Raw genomic sequence first — 15,756 nt, 5'->3', positions numbered from 1 at the left:
AGGAAAAAAAAATGATATTCAAACTTGCTTAATAGTAATTTGAAAATACCATTGATATCACACACTTAAATAGTAATATTTTATTGCTGTCTGTTAATAAGTGTAGAATCCAAAATATGGGTATAACACACCAGGATGAAACACATGCTAGTGCTTAGGGTCTTTCTTTTGTTTATTTTTTGCTGTGAAAATATTCTAATGGAAAAGCTGTCAAATAAAAAATATTGATAGCTGTTTGTACACAATCTTTGATTCAGTTTTAAGTCATCAGAAGAGCTGTTTTTATCTCTCTGATATGTCTGCTTACCAGTGATAAATAGCACCTTGCCTCTGTGTTCGGTGATTTATATTTTGGCAGAGTTTATTCAGTTCTTCTTTCCATCTTGTACAGCTATATCCTCATCAAGCTGCCAGCTGCCTCATCTGGTGTATGGTTTTTGTTTCACAGATATTCAACTAATTTAATTGTTCATTTGAGAGAGATACAACAAAACATATTTAGGCATGAGCCTTCTATTGAATTTTATAAACTCAAAAATAATACATTTTTGTTTGATAGAGTTAGCAATTGATCTATTTCATAGGAAATTCATATATATTATCTATACAACAGGTCTGTGTTATGTTTCTGTGATCCTGGGACAATGTAGATGTTACTGACCTGATTTTAGGCTTGCATGTACAAGGTGTGCTTAGCATGTGAAATTCCTGGCAGTGAATGTGTCAGATGCTCACTGCTGTCGGCACTACTCATAGATGGGTGGATGGCTTTTTTTATATGAGCAGCATAAGCTGGGATGCAGAACAACAAATCTTAGGGGACCAGAAGTGTTTTGTTCTGTGGTAGAGCACACAGCAGGATGGAGCAGGTACTTGCTGCACACCGAACAGCGGATACAATTGCTGTCTTTGCACTGTGTGAAGTTTTGCCAATTGTCCACTTGGATCCTGCAATAGTTCAAACCGACAGTGAAGTTTTTCTAAAGACTGAGGAGTAGCTTCTGAACCTTGGCATCTCAGCAAGAAGAATGGAAAATGTTAATTGTCTTTGGTTAAAAGCCTGAAGTTTGCAGAAAGTAAAAGCTTTATAAGTTACAATTGTTTTGAATATATCTACAAAGTCTTTGACTTTCAAGCAGTTACTGCTTGTTTGTTCTCCGTGGGTGAAGGTTTGAGCCTTCAGTCTGGTGAGGAGCTGCAATGTACAAGTTCTGAAGGGGCTTGTTCAGTGCTGCCTTTATGTTGCCTAATCTGAGGCCAGTTTGACTCCACCTGATTGGGCTGAAGCCTGCTAACAGCTTCAGTCACGTCCCTCAGGGCTCCTTCCTAGTGTCGGGTGGAGTGTGAAACTGGTGACCCAAAGCCATTTGAGCCAAATCATACTGTCATGGGATCCCATACATGTTTTTGAGCACAATTGAAGTGGAAAACCGTGATCTGTATGTGTCATCCATAAGCAGTTTTTACTTAGAACATGTGTTTGATTCTGCAGTTATCAGGAAAAGAGAACATACACATTAATAAGCTGCAGTATTTCTAGTTAAAGCTTACTGCGGTGCTGAGGCCAAGTGATAGTCATATCTTCCCAGAAAACTTCTGACAGTTGGCTTCTTTCACAGAGATTCCCTCCAGCCTCTCTACCTAGCTGAGCTAATATGTTCCCCTCCTCTAAAAAGGGTGTGGAGTTTTTTTGGTCCCAGAATCACATTATCCCATCAGAAAAATGTTTTCTGAAGATAACTTTTCAAGTATAAGCTAATGTTGGTCTTAGTGGGCTTGCATTGTTCAGCACGTGCACCTGTGTGGTCATTAGGGACTTGTCTGGCTGCGTACGATTTTACACATCTGTCAACTAAGAAAGGGATCCATGTTTTGGATCTTGCTCTGGAATGTTATGTGGATTTGTGACATTCCCTCGTGGGCTTCTGATGTATATATGTGGATGGATATTTTCCAGTAAATAGATTGACAAGTTTCATGCCTTGCAAAGTAAGATTTTCTTTTCTTTTTTTTTTTTTTTTAAATAACCAAAGCTTCTCTAAACATGGTGGGGGGAAGAAAAAGGGAATTACTCAAGAGAAATAGTCTCTGAAACTATCCTGTTTCTGGGAGAAGTAGGAGAGGCAGATTGTTGTGAAAACACCATTTCTGGATATAAATGTAATGTGAAGTGATACGCTTTTGTGGCATGCGCATTTTCCATGTGTTTGGCTGTGGGTTGACTTCTAGGGTATGCCATGCCACTGGCTAACAGTGATGTAAGTAATTTACTAATGCATATCACACAGTGCTTTTCTCTGCAAGCACTGAGTGTTTATGGCACATATGTCACGGACCCAGGAATATTCCAGCCATTGCTGCATGTGTTGTAGCTTTGAACTGTCTTGAATAAAACAGTGTTGAGGCAACCAGATTCAGGGGAGTTGTTCTAATAACCAGATATGGAAAACAATGAAAATGTTCCAGGTGCTTGTACTGGAGTTTGAGCCAGTTTAAGTTCAGCAGCATGTTGTGTTGTTTTATGTTTGCTGTTTTAATTTTCCGTACATTTGGCCAATATATGTGAGACAAATTAGCTTGATTGGTATTACCTCAGTAAATGCTGACCATATGATTGTTAACAGATTTTTACAAGACTTCTTTGTCAATGGTTTCAAATACATGCATAATGAAAGAGCTTATCTGGTAAAAGACCTACTGTTTCACAGTGCTGCAAATTCCATCACATCTGTGGCATGAGCAGTTTTATGTATTTATTCTTTCAGGGAGAAGCACTGGACAGTTTCAGCATACAAATTACTTTTTGTGTGGCTTAGAGGTGTTAATGTTGGTATAAAACACCATGAAATGCGATCAAAAGGAGTTTTTACAATCACTATTATCAGTGGAGTTCCTCTTCATGTTCTGGGAGAGTGCATACCATGTCACCAGTGGGATATGTCTTGTCAGAACTGGATTGATAACTGTGATACGGTCGAGTCTATCATGTGTATCATTAGTTCCTAAGCTGTGTGTATGGTGCTTGGCGCCCTTCCAGAGCAGGAGGAGCCTCCTGGCATACTGACAAGTGTATGCAGGTGTATCTTAAATACAGTAGACCTCCTTTTCCTTTGAGATAGTGTTCATCAAAAAGGTGAACTTGACATAAGCTGAACAGTAAAAAACTAGTGGAGTTGGGAAATGCTTCCTACAGCAATTTAAGATAGGTTTAATATACATAGTCCAGAAAGGAAAATATTTCATGCATATTGGCTGAGTTAAAATTTGAACTTTAACCATTCATTCTGGAAGGTGCTGAGTTCTCTGGCTGTGATCTGGTGGTGGGCTTTGACGTGCATTTAAATGCAAACTTGAGATGTCAATATGCATAACATTATTCAAATGCATTAGGGTCTTGCTGGATTTTGGCCAAAGCTTTCAGAGTCAGTACTGAGTTCTGAGAGGTGCGTCTGAGATGTGTATTCAGCTTGAAGCATATTATTTAGTCATATTGCTGTTGAAAATAAATTGCAGGTAATAGAAAAGTGAAGTTGCAAGCAACCCAAAATTTCTTTTGCTGTTTAAGAAACAGATGCCATCCTTACACCATTTAACTTTTAATAATGAATGAGTTACAGATATTGCAGTTCCTTTAAGAGACTCTGAGGAGACTGAGTCAGAGGTTTAGCTTAGTTTCCCCTGAGGATGATTCAGAACATCGACAGCTCTTTTCGTTGTCTGTAAATAGAGCCTGGGGAATTTAGCTAACTGTGTTAGATGCCCACTTTGGGATCATTTGAAAACATCCCTCTATCAGACTTTTTATGAAAGTCCAGAGAAAAAAGTGATGTTACAGACTCAGAGATCAGACATCCCAATCAGATTTGATAGAACAGTGTCCTCCTCCTAATTAGTGCATAATGGCTATCTTGACCTCTTTGAATCTCTTTTCCTTTGGACATTTGGGTGGTTATACTATAATAGAGTCACTTCCATAGAATATAAAATCGTATATTGTTGTTATTCTGCTATTGAAAAAAGTGCAATGAAATGTGCTTTTCTTTTTCTGTCTGGATCCAGTTAGAGGAACACAGTGGAAGCTTAGAATGTGTTACAGCCCTGTTTGTTTATTTGAATGCTTATGACAACATCAGGGGCTCAATCCTGCTGCATTTTGGAGTTGTGCCACTCGCTTCACGTAGGAGCTGAGTAGGGCCTGATGTAGTTCAAATATTAAAAATGTACCACGTGTGTTTTGTGTTTTTCTGGACTCAGAATATGAGCAAATGATTGCTTTTTCTTCAAACAGAGTCGTTTCTGTACTGCTTGCTCCATGGCAGGAATTTTTGCCTAATTTTTAATTATATTTGGCCATTATTAAAAGTTCCCAGAATTAATGCCATATGTAAAAATATCTTTCCCAGAGCTTCTCTATGAAACTGCGGCCACTGAAAGTGGTCGAGAGTAGTGTAGTGCTGTGTATGTTTTTTTTTTTTTCTTTCTAAATATTACAACGAGCAGAATGTTTTCACAAAGAGGACACTGCACCCCTTAGCGTGCCCCGTCTCTGGTATTTAGTCTAAACGGAAAGTAAATAACAAAGTGTAGATAGCAGTAAAAGTATGTTCCCAAAGCCTTATGTTGCATTTAAAGTAGTATTGCAGCATATGGTAGCTGGCAACCATTTGACTAAACTTGATTTTTGTAGCTGTCTTCCAAGAAACACATCTGTTGACATAGACGTGTAGTTTCTTCAGCCCTGTAACGTGAATACAGCGTGTACAGTATTATAGCAGCAAACTAAAGGATGGCTAGGCCTGAAGGCCTGGAGTAAGTATTCTAACACACTATTTTCCCCCTGAATTTATAAATTATGAACAATTGCTTCAGGCTGACATTCAGTATATTCAGTCACAGACTGATGTTTTGCTTTCTTTAATAGAATTTTAATTCATGTTGCCATCTTTCAGTTTTAAAACAGAAATGCGGTGTCAGCAGCTAGGAATATCTTTTCTATGAAAGAAGTTGAGTTGAACGGATGAGGAGTTCTTAAATTTTTTTTTACACCAAAGCTGCAGCTTAATGCTGAGGAAGTCAGTCTATACAGAATTAGCATGTGTGATTTAAGGCTGTTTAAAATACTTAGCAATATAATCAATAGATCTTTGGACCAGAACTCAGTACTAAGCTCAGTTTGTTATTTAATGCCAAAAAGCATTTTTAGGGTCTTCTGTATGTGAAAGCTTTTATCCATTGTTCTGCTCCTTGCGAATACACTATCCAGCCATTGTATGTTGCTTGCTCTATAAGGAAACCATCTGAAAATACCACATAATGTGTTTTAAAATGTTCTTTCAGATATATGCTTAAAGCTTAATCAAGATCCATAAACGATTCAGTACATATGGGGTTATGTCTCTTGTGAGATGTAAGAACTCCAACTTTTGTACATGGAGCTGAACATTTACATTTTGTTCCAAATTGAGTTTTGGTTTCAGTCAAACAAATCCAAAGTTTTCATTCAGCTATCTGGCAGCCCTCTTGGTATTTCCATGCCTTCCTGATTGGCTGCTAAGGGCACTGACCTTTAGATGTGCAGCAAGGTATTACTCAGCCTTTGTATTTTGCTTTTGCTTGGTTTTAGCTGTGACAGTGGAGTTGCATACAAATTTAACCACGAACTGAGGAGCCTGTGCTTTGGTAGAGGTAGGAATAGTTTTTTAAGTGGTAATGGCATATGTTAATACAAACATTTAATAAATTACAGTACAGACATTTGAATTAAATAGTTGTGTTCTAATTGGTGAGATTTGATTCTTGCATGGAGAACATGAAGGGACTCACAGGAGAATCACTGAGGTCATTCTCCTGGTACTGCAGACAGCTGTGTTGCTGCACGTGACGCCTACCTGCAGGTGTGCTGGCAGCCTCTGGGCACGCCTTTGCTGCACAAGAAATTCATTCCTGCTTTCTGCAGTCAGGGGCTGAACCTTGTGTTGGCTTTGCTCATGTGATCTGCTTGGTGATGTCTTAAGAAAGGAAGAGTGGAAGCCTGTGCTTTCATCAGAAGGCTTGGTTGAAGTTACCTACACAAAGAGATGTCTGTTTGTTTGGTTATGCGATGTTACATTAAAACAGATAAGACTTTTCTGTCCACGGTGGAGGCAGTTGAATAACATCCCTGAATGGCCTGCACTGCCAGATTTGTGCTCTGCAGAGCTCCAGGGAGAACTGGGAAGAATTTGTCTGATGTTGTATCACCAAAGTCTGATTTTTTTGTGTGTGTGCTGAGAGGCTGAGTCAGCTCTTGTTGATTTTAGTTGTAATTGCCGCACAGCATTGCATCTGAGGCCTTCAGTGTAAATGTCTTCAAACCATTCTTGCTCACTTAGTACCATTGCAACATTCCCCTTTTCAAATTTCAGCTGTCTCCCAATTTGTAGGTCCCTATGAAACTTTTAGAATGTAAAGTATCTGAGCTCAAATAATTTCTTGTGGAGCTTTCCATAGAGAAGGTTCTTTCTTGATTGTGACTCCTGCAGCTGAACAAGAGACAGGGAATGAGTAAATGAAGATGGGATCTTGTCTAGTGATGCTGGCTTTGCACAGCAAAGAGAAAGATGTTCCTTGTCTGGGCCATGGTAAGTATTGATATAAGAAAGCACAGCTACCTAAAATACTTTGATATCTTGCAGTGAAAACTAATGTTTTCCTTGAGAATCACCTTGAAATTGTAAATAAGTACTTTCCATTCATACCTTTTTTTCTTACTGAGCTGGTAAGCTGAAAATTATTGTTACAGTTGCAACAGAAAAAATGAAAATATCTGTACATATGATTCCTCTGTCAAGTTTGTGTCACAGGTTTTGGTGGTGGTGTTTGTTTGTTTGTTTTGTTGGTAAAGGATTTCAGTGGTTTTTAAGACTTCATGATGATCTTTTCTAACAAAGAAAAGAGAATTCTTTTAAAACGTTGTAGGTCTTACCTAATGCAAGGATAAACTCACAAGGGCATTTCCAAGAAAAACAATTCTTTTATGTAGGTCAGCTACAAAATGCTAATGAAAATACATCTTAAGCAGAGGTGCTCAAAATGGTCAGTGTTACTGTTATGTCATATGTAAGTTTTCTTGCAACATATTTGTAACAGAGTTGATGAAATCTGTTACATTTAGAAAAATAGCTCATATCCTATCTGCGCAGGGAAGTGGCAAAAAGTTACAGGAAATAACTGCATAAGAGTGGTTGTAAGGACAGTCACTTTCATGTTTCCGACTGGCCTTGAGAACTTCAGGAATAATGACTGAGTGGTTTCTATAATTTTTTTTCAGTGACAGCTTGTACGGTTTGGCACTCCAGAGAAACGCTGTAGGAAAAGAAAAGAGGCCTAAATAAGGTCTGAAATGAAAGGAGCCCTAAGAGAAAGATCACTTTCCAAACTCTGCTGTGCTGTAAAACAGTCTGGCTTTGCGCTCCTTATCCAGAAAAAAAAAAAAAAAGAACCTCTTTTGGAAAAAGAGGGAATTTCCTTATGTAAAGAAACCAAGACTCAAAATTTCTCTTTGTAAAAAGACGTGTAAAGATGTGTAAAATCTATAGCTAAGTACGTTTAAAAAACAAAACAAAAACAACCAACTTGAGAGTTAGTAAAGTGTGTAGGTATATACACATATGCACATACACATATTTATATATTTTAAAACAGAAATAAGAAACTTGTAAGCACCTAGTTATGATTGTGATATTACATATTTATCACGTGTGTGCTGCTGCAGGTAGGTTAACATAAGTGCAGCCTCAACTTCAGGTTGCTGAGTTGTAGTCTTAATTTTCTTTCACGGTGGTATAATTCAGGTTCCAGACCCCATTCAGAAGGGATGGCCTCTGCACTGTTTTCTTTCATGAATGTTTAGCATAGCATGTCACTTTTTAAAAAGCATTTAACTTGACTAAGCCTCACTTACTGAATGATGCTGAGCTTGTGTGATAATGGCTCTGTCCTCATCACTTATGTGTTGCAGAGTTTACCTGGTGACCCCCAGGAGTTTCTGTAGTGCCCTTACTTCCTCATTACTCCTTGGGAGGTGACTCTCTAATGCTTTCTTTTCCTACACAAAGGTGCTGACAGCCATAGTGGAATCGGAGCTTAGGAGAATGCTTGCAGTTTTCTCCTTGGAGAAGTGGTGGCTGGGACTTTCAGCCCGCATCACTGTGTGTGACATGGGACAAAGTCCCTGCTCTGCTGTGCTAAGACAGAAGGATTCTCACTGACAAAGCAGCAGTGGTAATAAATTTAGTGACATTTTATTACATTTACTGTTTTCTTGTTTTATTTTTTTTCCCTGCTTTTGTACAGCTGGTGATTTCTTAGCGCTCTTTGGTCTTGAGGTTAAACCTTCAGTTTTGTAAGTCAAGATGCTTATATTGTATATATTGTTCCCACTACTCAAGATAGCTCTATTGAATCTACTATAAGTTTTCAGCAAGAGTAGGGAAATCAGTTTATTTCCAACAAAATCAAATACCACAATAAATTCACGTTTACTACTCAATGGAGTGACTCTTACATACCAAAGAAGGTATTCCCTTTTCTTTTTGTTTGTTTGTTTTTAATAAAGCCATCCGAATTACAGAAGACAGAGGGGAGAATTTCTAGCAGTTTTTCATCTTACAGACTCACTCTAGGGTGGAAGAGACCTCCTTCTGTTTGAGCAGAATCAGCTAGAGCAGGTTGTCTAGGACTGTGTCCAGTCACCTCCTGGAAAATGTGTTAAAATGTATTTTAGTCTGTGATTTGTTGTAGCACATCCAGTTCAAGCCTGTTAGCCATTTAAGGAAGATCTAGAGCGAATTCTGTCAAAGCATTCATAATCCTGCATGTTTTGTTTTTGTTGTTGGTAGTGGGCTTTTGTGAGGGGTGGGGGTGGGTGGGAGGGGGTATTTGTTTATTTTTGTGCTTTATACTCTCTGAAGGGTATTTGACAATGATTAAATGAAGGCTGTGAAATGAAAGCACATAATATGCTGATAATTTCTAGTGGACTTGCCTGATAAAATTCTAAAAATGGAACAATTAGTTTAAAAATATGAAATGAGCTGACAAAATCACACTGCTTCATGGGATGTGGGGTGGGGAATGTTTTCATAGAATCATAGAATTAGCTAGGTTGGAAAAGACCTATAAGATCATCCAGTCCAACCTTCCACCTACCACCAATAACCCCGCTAAACCATGTCTCTCAACGCTATATCTAAATGTTTCTTGAACACCTCCAGGGACGGTGACTCAACCACCTCCCTGGACAGCCCATTCCAGCGCCTGACCACTCTTTCAGAAAAGTAGTATTTCCTAACATCCAGCCTAAATCTCCCCTGGTGCAACTTGAGGCCATTCCCCATCGTCCTGTCACTAGTTACAAGAGAGAAGAGGCTGACCCCCAGCTCACTACAACCTCCCTTCAGGTAGTTATAGAGAATGATAAGGTCTCCCCTGAGCCTCCTCTTCTCCAGACTGAACAATTCTAGCTTCCTCATCCGCTCCTCATAAGGCCTGTGCTCCAGACCCCTCACCGGCTTTGTTGCCCTCCTCTGAACATGCTCCAGGGCCTCAGTGTCTTTCTTGCAATGAGGGGCCCAAAACTGGACACTGTACTCGAGGTGCAGCCTCACCAGTGCTGAGTACAGAGGGACAATGACTTCCCTACTCCTACTGGCAACACTATTTCTGATACAAGCCAGGATGCCATTGGCCTTCTTGGCCACCTGGGCACACTGCTGGCTCATGTTCAGCCGAGCATTGACCAATACCCCCAGGTCTGTTTTGTCTACACAGTCTTCATGTGTAGAGTCACCATGCAAATAGGCAAAATCATAGACATGCTTTGAGATCTTTTCCCCTGTCTTGACTGGTAATTTCATCTGAGATAGAAGGAAACTTGGTCCCTAAGTCTAGTGGGATTTTAAGATCTCAAAACCTCCTATGTTTGCTTAAGTTTCTGAGAACTAGGACAAGAAAGAAAGCAAGAAACATTTGCCGTGAAAAGCATGCTGTATCATTCCTTTAAAGTGCAATTAGGATGAATCTTACAGTGAGACACTTTGAAATGCTTCTTCAAGAGCCATTGGACGTGTCTCTGTGCTGGAATAGTATGTCCAGACGTTTTAGCTCAGCTAAGCAATATTGTTACAGAATACTACTTGAGCTTGAGATGTTTATAAGAGGTAATAGTAAAACCAGCAAGCAATGAATTATAATTGTCCTGCTGAGATACGATGAAAGCCTTTATGAGAATCTCCATGTCCCAATGGGACAGTATGGGTGGTAACTTGGAGAGATCCACAAAATGGTAGTATGACAGCTTTACAGTTGGATTAATACAAGCTTCAAAAGAAACCACAGGGTCAAAAATGACTTCCAGACTGCAGGCTTTAAAGGCAAAAAGATCTACCATTGAAATGGTCGGTTAAAAAAGAGAAGTGTTACATACTACAAAAGGAGAGTCAATGTTAGATCAGTGACTCCAGTAACCTTGAAGATGTACTTTATTGATGCAGATACTATGTGTAGAATTGAATTGTGTGACACAGCATTACTTATGCCAGTTACTTGATTCTTGAGAAATAAGAGGACAATTTGTTGGTGTGGGCTTCTTGAGGGGTTAAAATAAGGAAAGATATATTTTATTACACAGTAAGTTACAGAGGAAAAAACAAAAGAAGCAGGTGAGGAAGGATGATAGAAAGATGGCAGAGGGGATCTAGCCAAGTACTTCTGTGCATCTCTTAGGAAGAGAGCATTGAAAGCAGGTTGAGAAGTTTAGACTGCTTCTTAGGCAGGGAAAACCCAGCAGAGATGTGCGTTCCATCCATCTGAATGTCTCTTCTAGTAAAAACATTGCTAGACACGAGCACGGTCCAGGAATGGCAAATGATGAATGACTTAGCAAGCTACCTTGCTGGGTATTTAATCTGTGTGGTTATCTAAATAATTTGAAATGCTTCTCTTGGCCTGAGCCAGTTCTGGGCAAAATGAAGTGCCATGCATTAAGCCTTGTGCTATTTCAGCTCTAAGGTCCCAGCAGGAACTCAACAAGATATGGCTTCATGAAAGGTGATACTATATTAAACTAACAGTACAAGTTGTATCAAACTCAGTTCCAAATTCAATACAAAAAGTCATGTTTTTAGAAGGCATTTTGAACTTAGCACTAGCACTTCAGTCACTTGCTGATGTCAGTATTAAAAAAATGCTTTGTACTGCTGCTGACTGCAAGGAAGATGAGAGGTTAAATTGGGTTAGCGGAAATGAAAGGCGTGCAGTGGAAGAAATATTAGTATCAGAATGTTTATGGAATTTGTCATTAAATAACAGAAGTGTTTAAATTGGAGGGCCAATTTAAAGCATTCATTTTTTTTAAAAAAGGTTTTTTTTTTCCTTTTATGTTAAATTGAAATTATTTACTGAGGTTTAAAAGGAAACATCAATTTTTTTTCTCTTTAAAAATAAAAAAATGGCAAATCACTCTCAGTCTCTTACTCTTCAAACTTTCCTGAGCTAGAACCTGAGCCACCAACATGTATTAGAATAGCTCTGCTATTCTTACTACGGTTGATTACAGTTCTCTGTTATAAAGGGTGGAGGCATTTGGTTGTTCTCCAAAGAAAGTGAGTAATAATTGACCTAATGTACAGAGCACATGAATAACATATTCTTTTGGTAAGAAATTTATGTTTTACAGGGTGTGCTAGAGTTCACATCCCTTTTTCACATCTTCCAAAAGATTTTAAAATACTCAGCTGCTCTATTAAATTTCTAATTCAACAAATACTCAAATACGAAGTATGCATTAGATAAAGCTCTTGAGTTGAATCCAAACATTGAAAACTCTTTTAATCTGTCTTGAAAACAGCTGTTTAGAATTTTGAATAGAAATAACAACTTCCTTCAGCCTATGTCGTTGTCTACTTCAGTCTCAGGCAGGGAGGAATTTCTTTCTGTTACTCTGATGCAAAGTCTTGCTGCACTTCCAGTGATTCAACTGTCCTCAAAACTTACCAGGATTCATATCCTGCTCTTGTTGAAATCAGTGTAAATGCTTCCTTTGAATTCAGTGTGATAGAGGACAGACTAAGAAGACTCGAGGTAGTTTTGACTCGTTAATTTTAGTTGTCTAGAATGTGGCTGTACAAGCCTTTATTGACATCTGCCACAGTTTAGAGACTGCTATTGTTCTTTGTGTATGTTTGCTGAATTAATTCTTGATATGAGAGTTGTGTTTTTCAGTGTCTGAGATCATTCAAACAAATTGGATAAATATATATGTTTTGCCTATCCGCATGCATATCCACAATTTGCTCCTTGTTTGTAATACTTAGGTAACCTTATAAAACGTTATATAATGACTTCTCACTAAAGAGTACAAGTGAAATTTCTGGGCAGCTGCTCCTTGTGTCTGAAGGAATACCAGAAGAGTTCAAGATGGTTAATGTTACAGTGAACATCAAAACTAATAATTATTTGCCACTTATTGTAAATTATTGCCAAAACTCTGCAGGCAGTGGCTTATGTTTGTTCCACGACTCTCTTTTTGGCTGTGGCCAGAGGGTGGATTATGCCTGCATTTCACACACAACAACAGCTATAAGAAAAGCATATTGGTTGTACATACAAACATATGGGTGCTATTTTGGACTCAAGAGGTAGAAGTCTTATATTGTTCAGGGAAATGAAGCCTGGATGAAACCTCTTGAGAAGTATGGAGGTGACTGAAACCCCAGTGATGTCAAAGAAAGGGATTCCCAGAGACTTGGGTGGGCTTTGAATCAGACCTCAGAGTTGACACAGTCAGACTGCTTTCTGCCAGATTTTGAGAAGGTGCATGAGATTAATGAGAAAGCAGTTAGCTCTGTGCTGTAGTACCATGCATTAATATCAGCTAGTAATTTTGGGTAAAAGAAGTGGTCAAATATATAAGCCACAAATATGAACAAGCTCTAACAAAGTAGATCACTATCTCTGGCTCGAAGGTACAGAAATACTGTTACTTATAATGGTATTCATTTAACAGCAATTTGGGGTTTCAAGATAGTGAATAAGAGATATTCTAGCAGAGTAAGCAGCAAACAAAAATCATACAATCTCTTTCTGTTTTATAATATATTTTATAAATATATATTATTTTATTAATATATTTATAATATATTTTCTTTAGGACTTATGTGCTGTGTACACAATCTATCTTTGATATTCTCATTTCTAAAATGTTTCCTGAATGCAGATAAGTTCATATACACTGGTTAATGCATAGAGAAGTATGTGTGTATGTGTCCTCCAATAGCTTTTTTGAAATCCAAAGGGCCTCATCATTCACTTCAATTTATGTTATATGCAAATTTGAGCACATGGGGAGGAGTTTTGGGCCATCCTTTTCCCATGAGATGACATCCTGTGCAGATGGAGTGCTCAGCATACCAGTGACTCTCTGCACCTCATTCAGAGCAGGGGGATAGCCTGATGCTCACATGAAAAATAAATAAGATCACTTTTATGAACAGGGCTTTTAATCAGCTATTTAAAATATGCTGATCCCATTTCCAATTCCTTATTAAATGAGGGAAGGAAGGAGATCAGCATGCTGCCAGGCAAGAGTTCCATCCAGTGGTTATCTCATTTCAAACATGTGGGCTGAATTACATTATCTTTCTAATTTAGTCTTATAGTATATTCACACACTAATACATTATTTGTGTGTAAGGGCAGTTTAATCACTGCAAGCATATTTTATTTTATAAGACTAAACTATCTGATGATTTAAAAACATTTTTCTAATTTGAACTTTGTTTATCACAAGCGTAGCTGAAGCCTGAATTATTGAATTAGATATTTCCTTACAGGATTGATATGGATAAAAGACATTATTTCTGGAAACAATCTTACTTACCTTTTGGATGTAGTGCACAATACCTCTGATGATCAGGAATAAGTTCTATTCTCCTGAAGTGTCCTAAATTATGAGCTTTCTGCTGTTTTATGGGAATTTTTTAAAGCCACCTAAAAGTTTTCCCACAGTGCTGGTTTACAACCAGCTGAAACTTTAGACACCACTAAAAACAGACCCAGTCTGTTGTTCCATTAGCATTGCTTAGAGTGATGCATGTGTGTATCTGTGACCACCTCGTTTCTTAAATGTACCCATCTATTAAAAAAGAAAAGAAAATATTTCCTATATTTTTAAGTACAAGTTTAAATTGGCACTGTAATTGCTAAACCGTGCAGTTTAGATAGATGCCAGAGCTCCTACGGAGGAACTTTAAACTCCTTTCTGCTGTTTTCTGTACACTTACCCATCTTAACTCTTAACTCCCAGTAGTAGATGGGAGTTGCATCCTGCTTACCTTCTTCCCTTCCCTCTTACCCTTGGCTGCTGTCCATTGTGTACCATGCTCTTATACTCAATCCCAACAAGAATTTGACTTCCTAATACCTAACCTACTCTCTATCTCAGGTGTGAATCTGCTTTTGGCATGGGGGCTAGGGGAGTTGCTGCATTCCTAGCAGCTTAATACTGAAGTTAAAGCTCATTGAAATTAAAAGGGAAAAGATACTCAAGGGTTTCAGTAGTGTGGATGAGATTCTATATTCAGAAGGGTAAGCGAAACTTTCCTATGTATGGATTCCCTCACTTCTTTTCCTTCTGTGAATCCTGATTTACTGATGGAAGTGTCTTCACATCAGAACATGCTTCACGCACTGCTGAGTTACAACAGGAAGACTTGTGAGAAAGAGAAAAATGAATGGGGTGTGCTTAACAATCTGGAAACTACAAATGGAACCTGCTTTTCTAGCAAACACTTTTAAACTACATCTTTTACTGCTCATTAATTTTAGTTTTGAAAGATGCCTTAAGATGGGGACAAAATTAGGCCTTGCTGTGGTTTACTCAGCTCCAATTCATTTATTCAATTGTTATTCTTTCAGTAGAAATATTTCAAAAGACAGCACAAGTACTGGCAATCCATTAGCCACTAAGAACTGTAGTTCTTGGTTTTGCCTCAGTTTTACTTTTTTGAGACAGATATAGGAATGGCCTAATTTGACAGATAAGAAGTATGTTCTCAGCCCAGCTGGATTAGGCCATCCTTCATGTGTTTCTTTTTTTTTTTTTTTTTTGGTCTAATATCCTCATTTATCATTGGTCTAGTATTTGAGCTATACAAATAATATTAGGACACATACTTTGTACCTTATCAGCTTGAAAATATCAAAACAGAAAGAATATGGCAGTCAACTCCACAGATGGGGAGGGGGGAAAGCCCTCATGCAAAATGCAAGGTTAATATCTGTGATTTCTGTAATTGTTGCTTATTCATGTGATCACCTAAGTGCTTGCTAGTGTATAATATTTCAGAGTGCATAGCCAGATGGAATACTGGGGTTGGAGTGATGGTTGTTTATCACTTTTTATTTGCTGTAGGATTTTTAAGTTCATCTATGAACTAGTCTGTGCTTACATAGAAATGCCTAGGATAAAGCCCTAGCTGAAGTGTCTTGTGGTTCTGTGTGACATCTTTCCCATAATTGTGAATTATAAGGTGTATGTCTAAAGCTCCCCAGACATCACAGTTATAACTGTAGTCTCACAAACACTTCTGTTTGTTAGTGTAGAAGAATTGTTTTCAAATGATCACAACAATGGGAAAAGCAGTGCAGGCAAAATTCATTGCCGGTAAAAATTTAGTGCAGAAGATGCTGTGAGAAAAGACATAAATTCTGTGGCCC

At 38.2% G+C, this 15,756-nt stretch overlaps 1 protein-coding gene across 2 annotated transcripts in view; it reads left to right on the top strand.

The window, feature by feature from the left end:
- FBN1 (fibrillin 1) overlaps positions 1-15,756 on the top strand; it is a 151,975-nt gene that overhangs the window by 23,119 nt on the left and 113,100 nt on the right. The window lies entirely within an intron of this gene.

This window comes from Numida meleagris, chromosome 9 (genome assembly GCF_002078875.1).
Source record: "Numida meleagris isolate 19003 breed g44 Domestic line chromosome 9, NumMel1.0, whole genome shotgun sequence".
NCBI lineage: Eukaryota > Metazoa > Chordata > Aves > Galliformes > Numididae > Numida > Numida meleagris.
This window is presented reverse-complemented; position numbering and strand designations above follow the sequence as displayed.